Source organism: Balearica regulorum, chromosome 19, assembly GCF_011004875.1.
Source record: "Balearica regulorum gibbericeps isolate bBalReg1 chromosome 19, bBalReg1.pri, whole genome shotgun sequence".
In the NCBI taxonomy this organism is placed as follows: Eukaryota; Metazoa; Chordata; class Aves; order Gruiformes; family Gruidae; genus Balearica; species Balearica regulorum.
This window is the reverse complement of record NC_046202.1, coordinates 3,650,386-3,674,627: the sequence shown is the minus strand read 5'-3', so window position 1 is coordinate 3,674,627 and position 24,242 is coordinate 3,650,386. Positions and strand designations below refer to the sequence as shown.

The 24,242-nt window shown below is 35.6% G+C and overlaps 2 long non-coding RNA genes across 5 annotated transcripts in view; one reads left to right on the top strand and one right to left on the bottom strand.

The window, feature by feature from the left end:
• The window catches only part of LOC142604541 (uncharacterized), a 26,269-nt gene extending 2,037 nt beyond the window's left edge, over window positions 1-24,232 (top strand). The window contains exons 3-6 of one of the 4 annotated variants that reach the window (XR_012838407.1): window positions 105-145; window positions 15,644-15,866; window positions 19,378-22,216; window positions 24,126-24,232. This is a non-coding gene — a long non-coding RNA (uncharacterized LOC142604541). Of the gene's footprint in view, window positions 1-104; window positions 146-15,643; window positions 15,867-19,377; window positions 22,217-24,125 lie in introns of those variants that run through there. The other 3 variants (XR_012838405.1, XR_012838408.1, XR_012838406.1) reach the window with 3 other exon arrangements.
• LOC142604542 (uncharacterized) lies at window positions 15,781-24,242 on the bottom strand. Its single transcript, XR_012838409.1, has 3 exons — window positions 24,117-24,242; window positions 21,469-21,577; window positions 15,781-16,005 (listed from the first exon to the last, which is right to left on the bottom strand). It is a non-coding gene; the product is annotated as an uncharacterized LOC142604542 (long non-coding RNA).

Genomic DNA, 24,242 nt, shown 5'->3' with positions numbered 1-24,242 from the left:
TTTTAAATCAAAGTTGTTCTCAAACTGTTTCTCATTGTTACATGCCCTGGAAATATGAAATTAATTCATGACAACTTACTAATCAATAATGTTTGCTCATGCAGGTCACTTGCTGATTTATCTCCAATTCACAGCTCATTAGAAGGTATGTAACTCTTCAGTGATGTTGTTATTTAACAGGTATATTTTCATGGTGCTCTTAATGACCTCTGGTTTAGTAACTCTTGACACAAGAAAGATTTCAGAGATTATTAACGTAAAATTGGAAGTCTTTTCCCATGTGTATTGCGCTCATTAAGTCATGTAATACCTACCAATAAATTTACCAATCTGTACTTTGAACTTTCCTCCTAGGATGCCCATAAATTTCATACAGACAGCTGAACTGGTGTCCAGGAATGTTTTCAGGTGTATATACACACTCAGATATAAGTATCCAAGACTTTCTCATCCTCCTGGGTATAGGTGGTACCTCCTTAATTGATGCTATCAGCAGATTTCGTCAGCGTATACCTGCTTTTCCTGTGGTTGTTAAATACATGAGACAATATTGGAACAAACACTGATCCTCGTGGAACTCTGCTGTTGGGTGATGCCCTGGCAGCGCAATACTTACCTTTTCAATACTTACCTTTTCAATACTTACCTTTTCAATACTTACCTTTTCAATACTTACCTTTTCAATACTTACCTTTTCAATACTTACACTGTACTAAAAGTTGCTGGGAGCTGTTTCTATACATAGAAATATTAGAAAAAAGTATTTTGTATCCTAGTTCTAATTCCTGAAGGAGGTCTGCAGAAGTCTTCCTGCATAGAGCAAGTTAAGGGTTTACAATCTTAATCTCTTTTTTCTTCCTTGTAATAAACTGTAATATCAGTATTTTTTCATCAGAAGGTGTGGAAGGAACTAGTCCTTTAAAATTAGATGTAGAGCATACATCTTTGGTGAAATTTAAAGGAACTGATCTCAGATATGTGGAAAGGAATTGTAGTTAATTATATGATAAAAAACTGTTTCCTAGCAGGAGTCTGTAAAATAGCAGAATGTCCTGAATATTCAAAGGCTTTATTGGTTGTCTTCATTCTACACAAAATATTACTTGAGTATGGAAGACTTTTTGCAAAATTAAGAGGATTTAGTTTAAATTATTTGAAGGATTTGAAAGTCTTGCCAAGAGGCTCAAATGACCTTTGAATGCTTCCTGAGCTTTCAATGCTCAATCTTTTTAAAACTAGCCTCTGCAATTATACTACCTTTACTTCAGTTTGAATTTTGAACACAAGAAAGCAACTCCTGTGCTCCCATATTTAGGGCACTGAAGAATAGAGACCAGTTTTGAAAACTCATCACTGGAGTGATGGCAGAGGAGCCAGAATTTCACTGTTGAAGTCTGATCATGTAAGCTTTGTCAAGCGGACTTGCAAAGAATTTGAACAGATATTTTTATAATGCAATGACATCATCTTGTTCCCTGAGGTTTCCAGAAATCTTACTAGCTCTCTGTGTACAGCAGTGTGCTTGTCTCTGTTAAGTCATTCTAAACTGAGAGTAGTTCCACTGAAATGGTGTCATATAATTGCTATAAAACTGGTGAATTAGATCCTGGAGTCTTGGGTTTTGTGTATAGATAGAGCCTTGAATAAAAATTAGATAGCGGAGCCACAAAGGGCAGTTGTAATTTTTACTCACTGCACAGGAGGGTGCTCAGCCTCTGTCTTTATCTGCAAGAAAGAGCGATTCCCATGGTCATTAGAATGAAGTGGAGAAGCTGTTTTCTGAACCGGTCTTTTCTTGTAGTGACATTGAAGGATCTGTTAAATACAATTACTCACAAAATATTCAGCTGTTAAGGAATTTTAGAAGGTGTGTGTTAATTGCTGTTGTAAGACCATTACAAAGGTATTTAGGTCAGAAGATGTACCATAATGATAATCCACTGTGCAAGACGTTGGTATTCTCTAATGGGTGTGCTTAAAGGTGCCAGAATTTTCAATAGAATCTTTGAAGTTTCTCAAAATTATTTTTTTTTTTTCAATCTAATGTGTTAATCTGAATGTGTGAATCGTTCTATTGAATAATGACTTCTCATGTATGCCAAAACCTACCCTGAGTAGATTTACTAGGAAGGAGTAGATAGGTTTCTTAATTTATATTTGATCTGTAGTACTTGCTTATAGTTATATCCTTAATTGTTCTTTGTATTCCTTGGTAAATAGTAATATATTTCAGGTTCAAAAACCAAATTAATGTTCTAACATAACTCATAAACCAGAAATGTTTAAAAGTTATGTTGGTTTATTAATTTAGGTTAGTTTGTGTTTTGTAGTGGGAAAGGGTTTCATTGGGGGCGGGGGGGACTTTTGTGGCACATAGGGGCGAACGCTGTTTTACTGAAGCTGGTTCTGTTGGTACCTCAGGTTGAGGTATTGCTTCCTGTAAGTACTAGTGAAACTGCTCTCTGTGTGTCCTGATTTCGTGGCAGCCTTTAACTCACAGAAGGAAAAAAGTCTACTTTTTGTAATTATTTGTAATAATTCTTTGTAATTATTAAGATTGTCTGCCAGAAAAAGTTTTCTTTGACTGCCTATAGCCTGAACAAATGATGAGATAAAGAATCTTCTGGCATTAGTTACCATGACACGTGTAAGAAAAGTTTAGGTTTACGAGTGGCTGAAATTTGACCAACTTTCTGCTTGCCTTTTTAGAGCTCAGTTAAACTGAGGTCTTGGATATTGTTATCTGGTCAGATTTTAGTGAGTGAGTTAACACATTCTGTCTGAAAACAATTTGTTAAGCCTCTGTCTTGTCCAAGGTCAAAATATTCTGGCCCTCTGAATACATATCCATTTTAGGGAAAAACCATTGTTTTTTAAAAGCATTACCATTGTAGACAGATTGCCAGATATTTCCTTTCAGAACTTTCAGAAAAATACAAACACAGAAATATAGTAGGCAAAATCTTGTTTGTGGTGTTGAACGGGATTTGTCCCATTAACGTCAGCACATAAATATTTGCTTCACTTCAGTCAATATTTACCTCACTGGTCACTAAAACTTGTTTTGCAATTCACAAAGTTAATATTTGCTTACTGTTTTTAGTTTGGTGACAATATATAAAATTCTCTGTTTCTAACAATATGGAGGGCTTTTTTGCTTCTTTTCTAACAAAAAAGATTTTGTATTAACAGATGTGTGTTAGTTTATTAGAAGTCTTATCCATAAGTAAGACTATGTTCATCATGTAATAAAATTATCCAGATTATGCCTATAACGTTTTACAAGTATGGAAAGGATAATTTAAAAAAAAAAAGTAAAATTACTACATATATTATTGAATTTAAAAATAATTGTATAAGACTGTAAAATGTGAATTCCTCATCAGTTATTTTCTGTCCTTGTTTTGTGCCACTCAAGTTCTCTGGTAAAGAAAAATGTGCCATTATTCATTAAATGGTGATTTGGTACTTCAGTTTTTAATGTTCCTTGCATAAGATAAAATAATTAGACTGAAGGAGGACCTCAGAACCAACATGTAGATAGTTAAATTTGGATAAATTGCCAACATGTCTTAAGGAAATGTCATCTAGATCCAGTACATAATTTCTTGCATATCCCAGCTTCCCATGAAAGAACCATAGAACCCTACTGTGGGTTTTGGGTTTGTTGGGGGTTTTTTGGTTGGGATTTTTTTGGTGTTGGCATTTTAAAAATTTGTACTTCATGGTCAAATATATTAAAAGAAGAAAAAGAAACAGGGTGGGGGGAGAGAGAGGGGAAGGAAAAAACTTTAAAGTCGTCTGTGGTAGTTTGCCTTTCCATGAAAAAAAATGTAACACTAAAAGATTTTTTCCAACCCTGGGAAGCCAACATATTCTGCTAGTTATGATTTATAATAATGGGAGGCTCAAGCATTAATAACTGTAAAAAATGGCATTAGAAGAAACTTTCCAACTCTCTGAGGACAAGATAGTCCTCTTCTATGTGTTGATGGGAAAAGCTATCGCTAGATTAGAATAAAAGCAGGCATAGCCTGCTGAATAGGATTTTCGTGGGCCAGACCTACTAACAATGAAGTTGTCTGGCAGTGGCGTACATGAGGAGGCAGCCTGAAAAACAAATGCTGAGTGAAGGTGCTTAACCTAGTCTTAAAAATGAATAAACAAACAAATAAATAAAAAGGCTGACAGGCTTTTAATTCAAGTAATCCATCCATTCAGAAAAGGAGCATATATTAGTGAAGAAATTGGACATGGATTTTCAAATGTAAATATTTGGGGGGGGGGAATTCTTTTTATACAACTTTATTGTATTCATTCACAACAAATATATCTCTAAGACAAATTTCTAGCCATGTCTGACTACTTTCTGTTACAAAGCATTCACTGTAGAATCTTTGTGCCCACCAGAGTTTATAGAAGTGGCAGGAACTATAATATCAGTTATTTCCTGTGCCCCTAGTTACTACAAAATCGGGTATAGACTTCAACAGCTTGGTGAAAAGGCAGCACATTTCTGAACTAAATACTGCATATGAAACTTGTATTGTTTAAGCAGTTGTTCATACTTCCCCATGCTTAACCATGCAAATGATTTGGTTGTAAAAATTAGGATGCAGATGTTAATTCAGAAGGCAAAGGTTTCTGGAATAAAATTAGACTGCTCTTCCTCCTAATTTGAAAAATAATTTTGTTTTGGAAAGCAAGTACAAACTTAGCCATTTTTCAGTTAAGTCAGAGTAGGTACAGTGGTCACACTTATATCGTTTAGGAGTGAATGCATAGATGACCTTTTGATCCTTATAGTTGGCTAATCCACATTTCCAAATGTGACACTTCATTTCCACAGAAGAATTTTTCCGCCATGCATTTCATATATATATATGTATCATACTTGGCTGTATGCTTATTTTTCAGTGGTTTAGTTATATTATAAGTGGATATATGATAGTACAAGGTGTTCGATTTTCAACCTGCCAGAGGCTTTGTCTGCAGCATATGGTTAAGAGATAGTGCCATCTACTTGGAGTCTGGTCAAAGGAGATAACACTGTTGTTTGTTAAGCAAGACACATTTTCTATCTTGCTGTAATGTACGCTTTTCTTCCAGTGCCATACTTAAAACCAGTTCCGAGTAGGTAGAGAAAATTCTGAATGTTTGTACTTAGGTCATGAAACAAAACTAGTGTCTTTTTGCAAGCATCTCCAATTCTGTCCCTTTGAGTGCTGATTTTATGATTTATACAATAAGAGATAAGTGAGGCTATTTAATTAATTTAATTTTATAGTCTGAGTCTTCAGTTGAACTAAAGTCTCTGAACTAAATCACAGCACACCCATACCCCTCAAACTGTCAAATAAAACATCTGTTTATGGTAATGATTATCTTAACAATGAGTTCTAGCTTACTCAGTACCTTTCTTCATTAATAGAATTAATGGAAGACTACTTACAAGTGTACTTACTACTTAACTAAGAACTACTTAGGAAGTAGAGCACTGGTGAAGAAGTATTGGAATTCATCTTAGGCTCATATATAACTTCTTTCAGAAGATGTTATAAGGATTAAGCATGTAAGCTTGCATGATTCAGTCTGGCATTGTCTTCCCTGTTTTCAGTAGAAACTGATGTCTTGTCCATCAGTTTCAGCCAGGTCTCTGACTGCTCATAGATCAAAAGTACAAACAAAAAGTTTGCTGAAGGCCATTCAGGCTCCAGCAAGTTAACAGACTTATTTTTATTGACGCGGCAGCTTAAGTGCCAAAGTTTATAAATGAAAATTGTAGGACTTGATTGCCTGAAGTTAGGCAAGAAATCCGTAGATAAGTACCTAAATAAAAAGCCTTCTTCAAGTGATGCAGAAAGTCCTAGTAACTGGGAGGCCTGAGCATGTCTGGTGAAAAACAGGCTTCCTCATACGTGTAAATAAGGATCTGGATGTGTAACTCCAGGCATTCAAATGTGAAAAGTTTTGTCTACCATTCCGTAATTTCTGCTTTAGATGCAGAGTTCATCACACCACACTGCTTGGGGGTGTGTGTGTTTGTTTTGCAATCATTACAGTTATAATTTTCACAGTAGCTTCCTAAAAAAGACCAAATGGAGATGTCAACTGTGTGAGCAGGGGCTGTGGACAGGGAACATGCGGTTGAGTATATACAGACCAACAAAAGATTCTCTTCAGCCCAGTGAAAGGGAAGAGAGCTAGAGAACAACAGCATGAGGAGAGGCGGACAGATACAGGTAAATTAAGCTCTACGTTAAATATGTCATAGCACTGTTAGGACTTCAGCTATAATCTAATAGATGCCCAAAACTTCTGCGTATGTGTATGGATGTGTGCATACCTAGTTTTCCAAACTTCCCAGTTGTGCATCCCATCTTACAGAACTTCTCTGTACAGAGGATACTTCTTTGTGCCTCTTGTCAGAAAGGGCCTGCAGAATGTCTTCTGCACAGTCTTCACTGAGGCCAACATTGTGTTCGGTGCTTATGGAAAAACAGCTAATTCAAGGCTTGCAGAAGAGTTGGCATGTTTATTTAAATTTCTTAAATGTGTCACAGTGATAACAGCAGCTGAATAGCATTTGTTGTGTGTGTATTTCTGTGTGCAATAGAACGTTTTTTTTTTTCTTTTAACATACAAGAAAATATGAAACACTACAAGAAAATAATATCTGTGAATCATGCCCAGGGTCACTCAGATATCCATCTAACATTTTATGGTACATTCAGGGAAATATATGAAAGCAGATAAAAGACATTAAGCAATGAAATTATGGTCAATGGAAATGTTTTATATTTTTCATTGTTTAGATCCTGATATAGTAATTGTTCTCTATCACGCATTATTGCCACAATTGTTAAAATATAATTGTAAAATTATACTCTTTGATCCATAATTTGAACCTTTATACAGGTCACGTAATTGACTACAAACAGAACTACTTGTCTGTGACTATTTAACAGGTACACATAATTCATGTCTGTTCTTTAAGCTGGTTAAGTTCTGTTGAACTTAACCAAGTTAACCATTTTTCAGCCTCCAGTGCTGCAGTAAAAATGTACTTCCTTAAATCTAGTTTGCTTGCAGACAGTCTGACACAGTAGATTTAGTACAGCTGCAGTATTAACGTTCAAAACTCCCATGCTGCACAGTTTTCCCACATGCTACATAAAAATGCTGTACAGTTTCTTTCTCCAAGGCTCCTCTCTTAGGGCATTAACTGACTGTATGCCTCCCGTTTGGTTAATGTTTTCATTTATATATAATACAGTTTTTCAGATTCACCCAAATTACTATTCATTGCACAATAAGTACGGTAAAATAATAATTTTACCCAATATTGGCTTAACGTTAATTTTCAAACTGTGAAAGTCACTGGAAAATAAATCTGGGAGAGGACTGGTGAAATGAAAGATGCAGAATCATGGAATAAATTACTTGCTAGAGAATTAACTTGTGCTTGTATGTATTAACTAGTTGTAAGAAAATATAATGGAAATATAGTAGGAAGTGGGGAAAAAACCTCAAGAATCTGGGTCATTGCTTTTATCATCTCCCATCACAACCTTGAGTTTTGTTAACTCAATTTCAGCAGGGCTGCTTTTCCATGGTTTTGGTGGTTTTTGAGGAAGGTGTAATGGCTTCAGAATGTACCTGTGAGTTTTTGAAGGTAGGCTTGTAAGTTATGTTTCAAAATGTGGTGGAAGGAAACGTGGGTTTCTTTGAAGGCATGAACTGTAGAACCCAGATGGTTTGGATGTTGATGAGTTTTTGGTCAAGAACAAAATAGACCAAAACAGATTTCAGTCTTTGATCTTTCCTTCTGCTCGTATGTGATAGGACTGTGTGCTTTCACAGCTTGATATCAATTTGGCCTCTACGTCATTTAATCCTTAAAGGCAGTGAATGGCTTCAGTGCCTGTTTACTTTTCCAAAGTTGAGAGTAGTCCACCGCACTGAACAAAGCGTTTGAATTCATGCTTCAAGTTAAATTGCTTGTCTGCAAGGTGTGCATTTGACAGACTGGATTTCATCCAGGAAGATTTTTTGAAATATAAGTCATTGGGTTTATGGAGTAGATGGATTTGAGAGCCCTGTGATAGGTAAATAACAACAGGAGTACAGCCCCCTCCTTTTCTGTTCATGTCAAAAGTTCTAGTATTTTTATATGCTAAAGAAATATTTCTTAATCTTTATTTTACCAAGGGTCCTTTTTAGCAACCAGCTAATTTTTTTGGACCTTGATCAATTTTTCAGTCCAGGTTTGGAAATCACTCCTCCCCTCTTTACTCAGCCTCTAGTGGTCCTTCCCCTCCAGAAAAATCTCAGCTTTGATTTCTTATGAGGTCAGCAGCAGAGGGTAGGGAGCAGTACACCATTCTTGCTGGTGCTGCTGCTGTGTCTCCCAACAGGAGTGCAGAGTCTCACAGCCAGCAGAGCCCTGGAGGAGAAAATAGCATAAGCATTCTTCATAAAGCAGAGAAAATAGGTGCAGGCACATATTTTAAATTGAACTATAATGAAATTATTGTTTATGGCCCAACTTCTCCCTTACATCTAGAATCTGTCATTTAGGTGATTGGGCCAGCAGGTGGCAAATATAATTGAATTCAAGAAAATAAATAAGAAAGTAGGCTGGGGATTGTTTGCTAAAAAGATGACATCTAGTTTACTAATTAGGAGGATTTATAGGATGCTGTACTTAAAAATAGATGATTATTGATAGCTCATCTTAATCACGCTAAGTTTCCGTTTCCTACAACCAACGTGGCTGCCGCAGTCAGCCGTGTGATTACAACGTGCATCGGGAAGCTAACCCCGTGTTAATCCACCTGGCGTGGACAGCAATGTCTCAGAAACTGAGGGCAGGGGTTGTAGACTGTGCTGCAGCTTTAAGAGGTGCAGCCCGAGTGCGTGTGTGCGTTGGGTCACACTTCTTACTGCGATGTAGACATAGGTGTAGAAAAGAAAGAATTGTATCTCGTTCTGTGTTAGCAATACCCAGAAACAAAAGACCCACTGCACTAGACACTGTTATTGTCATCTGGAAACTTTATGAAAGGCTGCACAGAAACAATGCTCTTAATTTAGAGAGGAGGTAGCAACAGATATGGTATATTGCATCTGTCTTTGAATTAGGTAGAAAGAGAAAAGAAGTTGGAATTCTTTTCAATTAATCATAAGAGAGTGTAAAAATCATAGGACAATAGAAAACTAAGATGGAGATTGCTTTTGAAATTCTCACATATCTAAGTAGCAATCTAAAGGTATTTTAAGTGGAAATCAGAAGTAGATATTAAACTAAAATATTTGTCATTGGAGACTGCTGAAGTGGAAGTTAAATTAATTTTTTAAAGGAAGTAGTGGTGATAACACTGGCATTTAGGTGACTATCGTCTCATTAAAGTTGTTTTAATGTTCAAAGCTCTATCATTTACTGGTGAGCTCATCATGGCAGCCATGTATGGATTACACATTTCCCTATGCCCTTATCTAATTCATTTCTCTGTGCGACACTTTGGAATAATTTGAATATGAAGTATATCAGGAAAACAGTGTTGTTTTGTTCTAAGTGGAGAACTCAAGCAGAACTATTGCTCACAAAAAGTAACAAACATCCAGAGTGAATTATCATGAAGGAGATTGCAGCTGAGATTGTAAATATTATTTTGAGAGACTTAGATTTCCTTCCAAAAGGAAAAAGCATTAAGGGATATTTTGATAATGTAGAAGGGGAATAATAACAAAAAAACCCCGTAAGATAAATTTGGCTTACAAGCCTTTTTTCTATTTCGTGTCTAACATTCGTTTTGGAGATAGAACAGTTGTATCAAGCTGAGGCTAGTTTAGTTTTATGTGCCTGTTAAAATGGAGTTGATTCGCAACAATCTGGTCCATTCTCTTCTGTCACCTAATATTTCTATTACTATGTCTGTACATTATTTCAACCAACCAAATACATTTTTTAACAATTCGGAGAAAAAGAAAGCTTCAAAGTAAATATTTTTATATTCATTCTCATTCATTCAGTTGTTCTATAGAGCTTCGTTATTGCATATATCTCCAAGTAATTTGTAGCAATAAAATGTTATGCTGAAGTAAAATAGTTAATTAAAATTTAGATTGGAAATAGATTGGTTTCATTTGGCATTTCAGAGAGTTATGATTTAAGCTTTTCTTGTGCCCAGCAACAAATAAATTAATAGTCAAAGATTATGAAAGCCATGCACTTCAGTGTTGAGGCAAACGCTCATTAGGAGCTATGGAATAAGGGAGTTCTTTAATACAGAAGAGTTGTGCTCTGCATTTGACAGAGCTGTTCTGAGCAGGGGCTTATAATACCCCAGGAGACTGGATTTTACTTGATTTGATAGGAACCAATAGGTCTAGAGATGTCTTGATCTATTTGCCACTCCTCAGTTGCCTCGGGAAGCACACCTTTTTGTTACTGGAACTTTGCTCTGGGTGCAGACTTCTCTCCTAAAAGACTCATCTGTCTCACGGACAATGCAACTTAGTAGAAAAATTATTTTCTTTTATTTATGATTTAAATGCAAAATTATTCAGACTGTGTGTATTTTATAGGTGAGTAATACAAATTTAGACTTTAGTATTTGTGCTACCTGATTTTTGTGTGTTTGTGTTTAATGCAGCTGAAGGATATTATGTAAAATGGGTTAGTTTGAATCTTTAAAGGAACTGCCAACATGCATTTGCCTGAGTTACTTCAGCAGTGGAGAAGAGAGAAAGAATTCCAAACACGTCATGCTGATTTCACAAGTCTGCAGAGATCTCCAAAGTAGACTTACCCATCTGCGTTAGGTAGTAAATAGCACTCTACTTTTGTTACATACAAATGCCTGCATATGCGCACTCCGTCTCTGTACACATGTAATCTGTAGATCTTTATCTGTCTAGACATGTGTACATAACTTTCTGAACTTAAGTCACTAAACACTAAGGATAATTGTGTATAAAGTATCTGAGGGTTTATACAAGTGTACAAGATACAGAGAAAATGAATTATTTTTAATTTTGAAATAATGCAAATAGGGAGTAATGCTTGAGAAAACAAACTTACCGATTAGTTTTTGTTTTAGTTCACCATGTTTTTACATGGCTCTTGAAAACTGATTAGAGGAAGAATGCAGTGATAAATATGGAATGACAATCCATCTTGTTTTCATTAAGTGACCAGTTTCTTACTCCATTGATGAAGTAGATGTCTTTATTTGCATTCAGCTATAAATATTCCTTATTCTCAAAAGTAATTCAGTGTGACGAGTCAGGGTTGCAACTCTTACTAAAGGTGAGCACTATTTTCTAGTATTCAGATGTTAATATGACTTTTGGTCTTAATAGCAATTACTATGCTTATTATCACTATATAACTTTTGACATTTTTAGCAGCATTTCTTAATGATATTGATGGGACTGCAAACTCTGCCTTATTTAGAGTGCCAGTTATCTTTTTTCTCTTTTTTGAGCGTGCAATGTGTTTAGTAGACCCTTTGTAGACCCTGCCTATGTAGATGAATCACCACGGTCTTGGTCCTGTATGCGTGATCTCTGAGCCTTATACCTACAAATAACCACTTCAGTGCATGCATAGGGTGGAGTCAAGCAAACGTGAAGTAGCAGGGTGCAGAGAATGCGCCATGGCTCCAGCTTATGGTTAATGCAGACAGACACAGCTGGAAGGATACCTTGTTTGAGACATCATGTCCCATCGCTAAAATTTAAATGTAGCTACAAATCTGGCATTTTAGAAGGAAAACTATGGGAAAGAATCTCTTTCAGAGATTGTGCATCCACAACTATGTAAACATATTGATAGACCTCAGCAACTAAAATCTCAGATGAACCTGTGTTTCCTGAGCCTGTTCCAGCTGTCATAGTTCCTTCCTGTAATTGAACCGTGCAGTGTACCATCCCAGGCAATAAAGGTGAAACTAGACTTTACATTTAATGATGCTTTCATGTTGAGAGCCCAATTAGTAACTGAATGTTGAAGAGCGTGGCTTTATATAATTTAACCTTTCATTGCACCAGAACTTCATGGTAGAAGTAGTGATCATATTCAGTTCCCTAAGTAGTATTCATCCACCTTAATCATGAAACTTTATCTTCTTTTGTTTTCCTTTTCTATTCATTACACTCTTCTTTTTTTTTTTTTAAATTTATGAACAAATGAAGGCAGTGTGCTATAAATAATTGACTTAATTAGATAACCATGATTTAGTTCCAGTGCATAGCTTGTATTGCAAGGTATATGAAACATGGTGGCCAAATGCTGCATAGTGCAGTACAGCACTGGGTTAAGAGTGTTTGTAAGCGTAGGCAGTTGATGTGATTCCACCACTAGAAGTCATGTTATAATGCCTGTCTTCTGTTGCTTGCATCATGAAGTCATAGTTCATCTGTCTGTCGTCCTCTTATCCTTCCTCGGTGGGTGTAATTCTGTAATTGCTCGATCTGACAAAAAGCATTCTAAGTTGAAATGAGTGACATCTTTCCTTGAACATACAAGAGTTTTCTCTGGCACAGCAGATAATTGTATTTGTATTTACAGTAGTACCTTGGATCTATTTAAGTAGTGGGAAATGTTTCTGTATTTGTACGGTCCTGTACAGTTGGCAAAAATGGACAGTTGAGTTATAATCACCCTGCAAACCCTGGTTGTAGCGCAGGTGCAGAACTTGCCTTCTCTCTAACTTTCCTTCAAAACAGAAAAATTATTGCACGTGAACATTACCAGTTCACTAAATGCTCAGAATACTTAGCTCATAACTATAGGCATTCTTCCCAAAAATCTATTTTTTCCTGTTTTCACCCATCCTGAAGTGACAAAAGGTAGGAGAGAGGGGAAAAAGGAAAGGGAGGCTTGGCTTGCTCAAATCTTGACTTCAGAAATAATGATGAAGAAAGCAACCCTTGTGTCTGGGTTTCAAAACCAAGGCACCAAGATAGCCATCTGGTGATGATTTCTGAGTGACTGTAGTGGATATTGTTCACAATTCTCTGCTTTGACAGTATTTAAACTTTGTTGTTCAATTTTGTGCTTAGATCCACTGTCATCATCCTCATCATGGGAGAGCATTTCCCCTTCTAAAGAGTTTCTGTGGAATCTCCTGCAGCACACAGAAATTGTGCCATACCTTTCAACTGGGTCCTACAAATTAAAGCCTCCTGGTGTAGCAAAAACACATTCTCTTCGTTGTTGTTTCACATTGTGTACCCATGAAGGGTCCTTCTGGACTTAGTTCTAAAGGAATAATTATACTATTTAAATATTAAACATCAAAGTTCTTCTTTTATTGTTAAACCAATATTAAAGTAGGACAAAACTGATTTACAGTTTATGGAATTGCATTCCAGAATTGCTGGCGTTGCAGCTGATGTCCTGTTTCAGCAATATTGGCACTGCCAGGAGGCTCAGAAATGTAGATTTTAATCAAAAACTTTATTTTGAGATACACTTCAGTTAAATGATAAATTAATCTTTCCTTGTGAATGTCCAAGCTGTTAAAAAGGGCAAATGGTTGCAGCTTCCTTTGAAACAGTTCAAAAACCTGCTTTTTGTCAGTATATGATTTCAGTATAATGGAATTGAAAGTTGTGTGCCTTTTTCTCACAGATTGTTATTTAATCACTATATATTAGCTTTCATTGCCCTTTTGATATATTTAAGCTCATAAACTTCTCATTGAATAGATTGAATTTACCATTATGTTGTTACTTTTTATGAATAGAATAAATCAATATCAGATATGTTGGTTTGCACAGAATTGTTTATTTTAAGGGATGTTTAAACTTTACTGAAAGAAAATGGAAAGTCTGATGCCCAGTCCTCCACTTTCAAACTCATTATCTGGTAACACTTTGAGACACAACCTGCCTCAACCAGCAAGTGCTATACATGTTGTCCAGAGATGTGAGGCTAATCAATTTTCCTAACATTCTTTGAAATGTAATATATTTTGCAGTATTTCCAGTCTATAACATTTAAATACTTGCAAGTTGTTTTCTTGTTGTAATAGAAAGCTTTCATTTCATTATTAGGGAAATATTCCTGAGTAAGATCAGTTGTTGTTTTTTCCACTGAAAATACCAACTCTGTGTTGAAAACATCTGTCTGATATCTCCTCATATATCTTATAAAAATCTTCCATAAAACCTAGTCTTTCTCATTCAGAAATCAAATGCAAGCAGGTTAATGTGAACTGCTTTCTAAAATGCATTGCTCAGTTCTTAATATTTATGATACCCACAAAACTTGAAAACATCTGTTCTGCAGAGAAGTAGCTATTAAAATACACTTAAGCAGGAAGAGCTGTCTCTGAATTAAGAGTCAGAACTTTGCTTTACAGGGGTTACTTGAGCAGCCAGGATTCCAAAAAAGTGGTGAACATTTTTACTTCTTTTGATTATGATGAAATAGTAACTTATTTCACTTTAAGGCTGTAGTCCTCAAATAATTTGTACAAACCAGCTGACTTCATCTATGAATTTAAAGCACAGTGTTAAGAAATATCATTGGGTTCATTTTATCATTGAATTTTAGGGATGCTGTTTCTTGCTTTTTGTTGTTTGTTTAATCAATACTTATTATTACTAATCAGGCGAAGTTCCACATAGTTGCAAAAGTATATATAGTGGATATAAAAACTTGAGAATTATTACCTCAGTGTGACCATGTAATAACAGCCCAGGCTTTGTGCTTGACAGAGGTGTTTTATTTAGATCCAGTGTTGCTTCTGCAGTCTTTTCCTCACCAATTATGTATGCATCTTTATTATTGTATTAAGTAGCTAATTAAATCTGGTCAGGTTAACCTTTCTTGATGATTAGAAGTAGGCATCTCATCCGGTGAAAAAGCTAATCATTTTGGGTGGAACATCTTGTTCTTGTTTGAATAATTATCTTTGTTTACATTCACACAGCATTAATCACTTGAACCAGACATCTTTGGGAAAAAAAGGAGGAACCTGCCCATAGCAGGTTTTCAAATGCTGTATGTATAAGTTAGAAAGGAGGAGGTATTTCCCTTCATTCCTCTCTATGAGCAAAATGGGAAGACATTTTGAATTCCTAATCCAGAATAAAAGCTGTATTTGCAAAGTACACAATGAAATCTAATTTGTTTTCAAATAACTTAAAAGCAAGTCCTCCAGGCTGATCAGCTGAACTAAGTTTTGTTTCCTTGGTGAAAATTCTTCAGCAGTAGCATTGCAGTATTTTCCTGGTAGAGTGTTTTTCATTCTTTTCCAATTATTACTGTTATTTTTTATAACTCTATTTATTTGTCTTTGTTCTGTGGTCTGTTCTTTTTTTTCAATGCTAGTGTCCTTCCCCTCAGTTTGATTTTTTCTTTTTTCTCTTTTTTCTTTTTTCTTTTTTCTTTTTTCTTTTTTCTTTTTTCTTTTTTCTTTTTTCTTTTTTCTTTTTTCTTTTTTCTTTTTTCTTTTTTCTTTTTTCTTTTTTCTTTTTTCTTTTTTCTTTTTTCTTTTTTCTTTTTTCTTTTTTCTTTTCTTTTTTTTCTTTTTTCTTTTTTATTTTTTGTTTTTTGTTTTATTTTTTTTTGTTTTTTCTTTTTTCTTTTTTCTTTTCTTTTTTTTTTTTTTATTTAAATTGCAAGATCTTGCCTTGGTACAACTGTTGCCTTCATCATTCATGGGAGGAGTGTGTTCCTAACTAATGATCCATATGTTGTGGCTTCTGTCATCAAGGTTGGAAAGACCTAAAGGAGAGACTGCAAAGCAACCTTCTGGCAGATTTCCTCTGCTCCCTCCACCTTGCACCTGAGGCTCAGGAGCTCTTCTGGTCTTTCTTTGGGAAGGACTCAATAGCTCAGTCGAAAGGTGTTCATATTGAAGACTGTTTTATTTTAATAATGAAATATTGTGATGGTTATAAACTATTGCTTCTTAGTAACAGAACTGTGGGATTATAGGAGATGTGTTAGCTCAATGCTGTGTGGTCCAGAGAGCAAGTAGGATGCTAGGAATTATTAGAAAAGAAATAGAGAAAAAACACGAGAAACTTTTTGATACCACTATAAAACCATCATGTATCTGCATCTTGAGTACTGTGTGTATTAAAAAGGATATGTTAAAACAGCAAAAGCTGTAGAGAAAGGCAACAAATACAATCAAAGATATGGCAGATGTGGTGATTGTGAACCATATTCCTGTGTTCCTTCTACAAAAGGCCTTGAAGTAATTTAAAGATATAGCTTTTATGCTATTCCTTTTCTGATTAAAATTGCCTTCTGTAAGTGATTTTATGATACATATAAATATTATGGTTATCAGTCTTCATGGTTAAAATAAGGCTTTTCTCTTTGGCAAGAGGAAGGCTATACATGCAAATTCAGATTCCTAATGTTTTTCTGCTAACGTTGCCCTTATGTTCCGACAGAATTAGGAAAAAAACTGTATGTTGCATATCTGCTTTATTATCTGTTTCTTTATGTATCTTTTATTCTTTGATTCTCACTTTATTTCTTGTTTCCTTATCTTTCCTGTTCTTTTACTTTTTTGTGGGTACATTTCTGTTTTATTTTTCTCTTTTTATTTACTTCATCTTGAACTTTCTCCCAAATCCTTCAATTTTCCTCTTTTTAGCTAGACCTGAGTGTACACATTGAATTATCATTTTTCTCTCCTTCCATTTCCACTTCCTTTCCTCTTCTACTCCAGTATTTATATTTTCCCCTTTCCTCCCTAATGTTACCATTTTTTCCTCACCATTTGTTGATGTCTCTCTTTCCCATGTACTTCACTGTTGTTTTCTCATTATTTTGTACTTTAGCTCAGAAGGAGAGACTGAACGGGGATTTGGGCTTGGAGGTTTTTTTTAATACTGCAAAACCGAGTAGAAACTACCTTAAAATTTTGGGGGGCAAGGTATCTCCTAACTGACCTGTGGCATGAGGATGACTGAGAGAAAATAAATTCATGTTTAGCAAATTTAACTTCTCCTAAAAATTCAGGCTCCATCCTTCCAGCTGGAAACAAGATAATATAATGAGTTGTTACAAGCTGTTAAAATTTGAGACCAAAGAGGGGAAATAGGCTGAAGTTATTCTATGAATTGTTCCGTTCTTTGTGGGAGGCTGTTAAAATAAAGCAACAATATAAAAGATGAATTATATACAATTTAATGTAAAGCTGTTTGATGTCATTATGATATTTCTTCCTTGATTGTCTAACATTTGTGTACTTTTAAAAAGTTTTACATTTTTTGGTTCTTTCTGAACATTATGAAAATTGTACTGAGAGGAGTAAATTCATCTGCATAAAATTGACTGCAAAGAGCAATTAGTCCTTCATTAATATGCAAATTTGGTCCAGCGCAAATTCATCTATATATGAGGCTTAAATATGCAAGTCAGTGTTGCTGTGCGAGAAGCCCAGATGCTTTTATTTACTTTGAAATTGAGGGATTTGGTTAATGATGTTGTTGACAGGAAAACTTGAATAAATTTGATGATCACCATCTTTCATATTAGACGAGGCTCACGGAAAAAAATTACCAAGTAAAATACCAATTTTATTTGGTAATTTCCTATTACCAATCTAGTAATAAAATGTAAGATACAAAGTAATAGAGTTAGATTTCCTAATGTAGTTATCCTGAGACTTAAACTGTTCCCCAAAGATAAAACCATTTTTCTTAAACTTTGTTTTTCCAGAGGGTAAAGACATCTACATAAGCTGTATGAATAACATACTGCCTAGAGATTTAATATTGGAAAGTTAGCTCTGGTGCTTGTTTCATTAGGAGAGAGTATATAAGCCTGGGAACTAAAAAGCAGGAGCTTTGGAAATGGCCATCATCGTCATTTTTTGTTAATTATCTGTATAGTCTTCTCAAGATTTAGTGTGGAGGCCTTTGCTGTGAATCTATGGAGCCAGACTGGAAGCTGGAACCCATGGCCAATTATATTTGGATCACCTAAGCTAATTAATAAACATTTTCTTATATATCTTTAAATCTTTACAGCCCTCAGTAACATAACTTTCTTACTGCTCTCACTCTACGTGGACTGGCTCAGAGAAGCAGGATTTTTTTCTTTCCAGTAAATCTGAGATGTGATGTGTCTTGCCCCTCTCCTTGCCCCCTCGCTTCTCCCTCAGTGTGCCATGGCTCTTCTGGCACGTCCAGGATTTCCCTGGTTTTGTCCATTAATGTGACAGCAGCCATCACTCAGTCATGTGTGGACAGGGTTCCCTTTGCATTTGTTAGTCTTGGTTCATTTGCAAGGAGAGAGTGCCATACGCTATTCCTCCTTTTTCTTTCTCTGTAGTTCTCTTAGACCTAAATTTAGCTTTGGCTTAAGCAATCTGGTCTTTGACTTCAATCATGCACACTTTTTCCTGGACTAAATTTGGTCTGCTGTCTTGCCTGTGTGGGACATTGACACTTTTAAAATAACAGAGAAATGTAGTTTAAATGGACTGGGGTCTGTGGCAATTTATAAAGCTCTAGTTGTAATTACCCGCAGACAAGTTAATAGATTATGCCATTTGATTCCTCTGACTTCTTGGCACAGCTGTTTGGGATATAAATCCTCACAGTGGTGAACAGTTAGTTTCCAAATCCTTAATGCGCTGTACTAGGCAAAAAGTTTGTAGAACGATGCTAAGGAAAGAAAAAATTTAATGAGATGTGAAAATTGATGTGGTTGCTCACCACATGGTGTAGTCTTGCAGGTGAATCCAAAAGCAGGAAAAGAGACAGAATTGAGTATTTGCGGGGAGCATGGGAGGGGTCTGTTAGTCTTGTAAAGGCTCTGCTTATCCTACAAGGGAATCTGTCCTTTCTTACCACCAGAATTGACACCTGTGACACCACATTGACACCTGTCGGAAGGCATTGTATAGACGCTGTATTTGCAGTCCTTAATAGTTTAGGAGGTTACAAATTGATTAAAAGGTGAAAGTTTAAAAACGCAGCATCTTCTGAAACTTAAACAGCCTTTGCCCTTGAGAACACATAGTTGCTGGATGGTTTCTAGTATCGTTCAATACCATCTACAGCAATCTTGGCTTTCTGATCTAGCTCCCAAAAGAAGGAAAATACTAATTTTCAAATATATAAACAATAGGCATCTCAGTGCAACCTGAGGTTGTCTCCTATCAACTATATAATCTTTATATTCTAGATTAATAAACAGTTCAGCCTTGGAGTTTATTAGTTCAAAATATATTTATTACCTCATAAATTCAAACCCCCTCCAGTTATCATCTAATTAAACTGCAGTACTGTGCATGCTATCTTTGGGGATGTATTAATAATGAAATTATCTTGTGAAACAGTAATTACATACTTTGTGCATTCTTTTCTATGCTTTTTTTTTTTTTCCAGAGTTTATGTGATGACTGGGGCACACAGTGCTCCATTGTTTTCAGCTCCTCCAAACTCTGTAAGTATCCAAGGATAAGCAGATTTTTTTTTTTCCTCTTAGTAAAAGAGGGAGAAAAGTTTGTGCGTTTTTGTACCTGGGAAAGGGAAGGGCCAATACCACTTGGCTAGGAACAGTTATGAAACATGATTGTGCAAATAACTTTAGCTCACGTTTTCTCCTCACTCTTGAGGAGATTGCTCACAGAAATAAAACCTACTTACAGGATCTTTTTTTGTAAGGCAATTCTTACTGCAGTCACCAAAAAGTGAAGATGACCACTTGGTTTGCAAGAGAATACTCATTTACGGGACTTCACTGGTGATGTAGATTTGGAAAAAGGAAAATAGTCTTAAAGCCTTCTTCAGGAGAGAGATTTACTTACAATGTTTTTCAGTGGTAAGTGTACTTACTATATTCTAATTTATATATGTATTGGTTTTATCTGTGCTTGTGCTTTACCAACGTTGTCCTCCCATCTTCTCTTCATATGCTGGATGATTGTGTACTGACAAGATTTCTTTTGCTCTGGTTTGCCTTTTTTTTTTTTTTTTTACTTCAGAATAAGGTATTCTGAATCCTGACTAGTGTGCACTTCCCCTACAGTGAAAGAGGCACAAGAGGCAAAACAGTTTGCACATACCTTCCATGTATTTTTAAGTAGTTTATCTCTCTAGTTCAAGTACCTATGTTGAGCAATAATATGAGCACATGGTTCTTGTTCATATAGACTCCTGCTCTACCTGACCAAAGTGGGGTTTTACTCTCTGTTGTTCTTCCAGATGCTGTAATCCAGAAGTTTGTGTTTTCAGGATCCGTATGTCGGTGGGATGTCCTGCTCTATGACTGCCATTTTGTCTTGTCATTTGTATGGCCTTTTGGTTTTTTCACTGTGATTACTGTGGCTATGCAGGTACCTGCATTTAGAGGAAGGGCATTTCCATCAGTTTCTTTGCTGAATCTTTTAGGTCTTTCCTGCATGAGAAGTGTTTTGCCTTCTCCCTAGTTTTCTGCTCTACAATGTCTGCAGCTTTATTTGAATTACATTGCAAAGTTACACTTTTGTGAAATATGCTAATATTCAGATCATATCCAGTACTTAACAAACATCAATCAATCTTCCAGAAAGTTATTTATTTAAAGACGGCCTTTTTTTGACTAAGTGTGCTAGAACTTTTGATATCTGAACAAATAGAACCCAGTTTTATACTGGTCAGATAATAGAATTCTGGGGGGGGTTGTATGATATTAAGTAGTGGTCATTCACTTCATACAAAGGGATTTGATTCAACTTCCATCTCAAACTCCATCTCCACTCCTATATTGCAATTGCAACTTAATGCTTTACTTGCATTTTGCAGTTAATTTCGGCCAAGTTTTCAAGTCTTCCACATTTGGACTCTTTTCTGTTTCCCTGTAGAATCCCACAAGCCTTCTGCGAACAGAAAGGCCCACTGTGTTTGAAAGCAGATAGCGTTTCTAGTACATGTCTTTTAAACCTGCTTGGTTTTGCGTATCTAACTAATAAGAGTGACTCAAAGCTTTAGCTTCCTGAGCATGTGAAAGCTTAGGACTTCAGAGGAATAATGGGCGTCCTATTAAGCCATTGTTACAGTACTTTCCCTTCTGACCTAGTGATGGGTAGTCAGTCCTTTCTGAGACAAATATGAGTGAATTAGCCAACAAAGACCATAACATAGGTACAGTTATTACTTTCCTGCCTGTTACTGTAAAGCTTTACTTTCACACTCTGTTGTATATTTGACTTCCAGGAGGTTGCAAAACAAGTCACAGAAGATATTCTGATTTCTGTGTTTCCAATAAGATCCTATTTCCTTTATCCAGTAATTTTTATATGCAAGCAATCACAGTGATTTAAATTGGACTGTTTACATGGATGAGTGTTATTCTTTGAAAATAAAGAGTGCATGACAAGCTTCTGTATTTTTGTGAATAGATTATTGTAAACAACAAAATAAAATGTAATTATTATATGACACACCTATATTACAAAATCTCAAATGACTTTTGCAGCCTAATGTCAAGGAATTTACCTTTTGAGATGGAACAGTCTTGTGCTCATCGTCTTCATACAAATGGTGCTTGATACCACTGAGCCAGATGGAAGAAAACATTCTTTCCATTGTATTAAATAGCAAACATCTGTGAAGAATAATTATGTTTATGAGATATTGCTCAAACATACTTTTTATTTATTATTGCTCAGGATTTATTACTGGTTTGATAAAACCTGCTGACTTCAAAACTTTTGGCAGTCTAACATTTCTTGTACCTATTGATGAAAAAGGCAGTCTGTGCATCCAGAAAACGGTAGAATGGTTCAAGGTTGTGTCTTGCCTATGCTGTCACACTAAATTGTTTGTCATTGGTGTCTAATTTGCAAACTTTAAAATTAGACACCTTTCTACTGTGTCTTTCCTGATGTGAATAAATTCACTACAGAATACTCACAGAGAAAGAGATGCTTGTTGTCAAGCAGTTATATCAGATGAAAGATACAGAAAGGTAATATTATAGTCTGAAAATATTTTAGCTAATTTATAGGCATGAAATCTGAAGATGAATTCTGGGAATTTAGGGAAGGGAAAAGACAGTTTTTTGGTTTCCTTAATTTTTTTTTTCCTTCTTGTCCTCTGTATTTTGCAGTAACTGTTTTTAGCCTGTAAGCTTTTGAAAAACATGGCTGAAGGTATAAAGAAGATGACATTAAAGCTTTTGTCCACTTAGGGCAATTACTCTGGAGACAAATACAACTTAGAAGACAAATGTTATGAGCTACCTGTAAGTTCTGGTTCACAAAACAGATAAGGAGCCAGAGATACTTCTGAACCTGCAAATGAAATTTATTCTCAATGTAATGGTTGAACTCATTATCTGCTGCTCTTTCTAAATGTGAAGGAAGGAGTGAAATACTCATATATTCTATATATAACAGCTGCCATGTTTTCTGCGTTCCTCTGTTTGCCTAAAAAGTCATGGATAATCAACTTAATTTAATGCGCAAAGTATAATGGATGGATGAATTCTGATACCTATCACTTGCAATGTCTGTGCTGTTAAGAAAGTCAAAAACTTCCAGAAAAGAAACAGCAATGAAAATCTTCTTGATAATTTTCTCATCAGTTTTTCTCCAAGGACATATCTGTAGGTGGATTCTACAGACAAGGTTTGGGTTGTTTTCCCCCTGAATGGCTGGTTCTGTATGTGTCAGTTATTTTCTCACGGTCTTTCTTGCCGTATTAGGTATCAAACCTACCTTATCACTTCAGGTGTTCAGTCCCTACAATCTTAACCAGGAAAAGCTAACCCAAAACATTTAATTTTCAGGCTTTTTATTATTTAAATGTATGTTTGAAATAATTTAAATTCCCTACATGTATTACAGATAACTCCCCGTGTTATTACTGTTGTGAAGCAGAGCAGGCAGGAACCAGTAGCAGACAAATGTGATTGTAACAGGTTAGCGTTTTATAAGTAATGGCCTGGGTGTAATGAGACTTAATGGTCTTAATTAACACTTCAAATGTTTTTAACACAACTGAAATAAGTAAGTTTAACATCTAATTTACTTGTCCTAAGCCTATCAGTTTACTTTTTGTCTTCCTTATTTTGGATGACAGAAACCAAAATTTTTTCTTATTTTTAGAGAATTTCTCAGAGAATAGAGTATCTATAGGTCTAGCAAAAAGGGACATTTGTATGGGTAAAAAGGATGAGTGATAGTCCTGATCGGGTGGGGAAAAAAGAAATATCTGTGAGATTTGATTTAATTCTATATTAGCCTATTCCTTTCTTGGAAATCTATTCTTTTGCCAGAATATCCATCAGCATTATGTAGACTGACAAAATTTGGTCATAGTATTTTATATAGTTGGTGTATCCTTTTGCTGGAGAGAAACAGCTGGATATTTTCTGTCATAATGTGACCAATCCACCTCTGTTGTTGTCATTTTAATTCCTGTGGCTGTTTTTTTAAGTCCTCTACAGAAGGTCTTTGTAGTGACAAGCAAAGAGTTTACGCTTCATAAGCAAACATAAAGAATGCTGCTGCTAATTGGAGAGGGAGTAATGCAGTTATGATTCCATCAACATTTAAGTTACATTGTTAAAGGACACATTTTGGTCGTGTTTATGTTGCCACATAAAATTTTACTCAGGGTGAATTTGGTGGGGAAGATTTCATAACAGAAAAGACTAATTCTAGGATTAGGGGGAAGGAAGGAAGAGTTAGAAATTAAATTTTTCTGACCCATATATACAGTATTAAAGATCAGCATTTTATTATTCTCTTTTTTATTATAACTCTTAATTGCTGGCTTGTGGAATAGCTTGTCTGTGAAAATGGAAAGACTGTCGCAGCCTCAAAAAAGCTCACTTTACCCTGCCCTGAAGAACTGTAGCCACAGTGTTTCATGTTGAAGAGGACTCTTTGCAAGTCACCAGTTTCCCAAAGGAAGAAGGTTATTATTCAGTAATCTAGTCTTTTGGGTTTTTTCCTAGGTATTCTGCATATTGTATCTGTAGACCTCCCAGCTTCTAAAAGTCTGAAGGACCTTGTTTTAAACCTTCCTGGTTTCATAAATTACATTTCCATGGAATACTTGGCTATGGATCAATAGTTTTACAGTTACATGCCCAAAGTTGTTTCCTGTTAATGCTAATTTACTTTTTTTCTACTTACATCTCTCAGGTGACAGTATGTCTGGAGCCTCATCTTGAATAGCCTCGGGAGGGCCAAAGGTGCTTCCTTTTCCAGTTCATTGGCTAGCTTGTTGGGTTGTAGAAGACAATTTTTTAGCATCTAAAC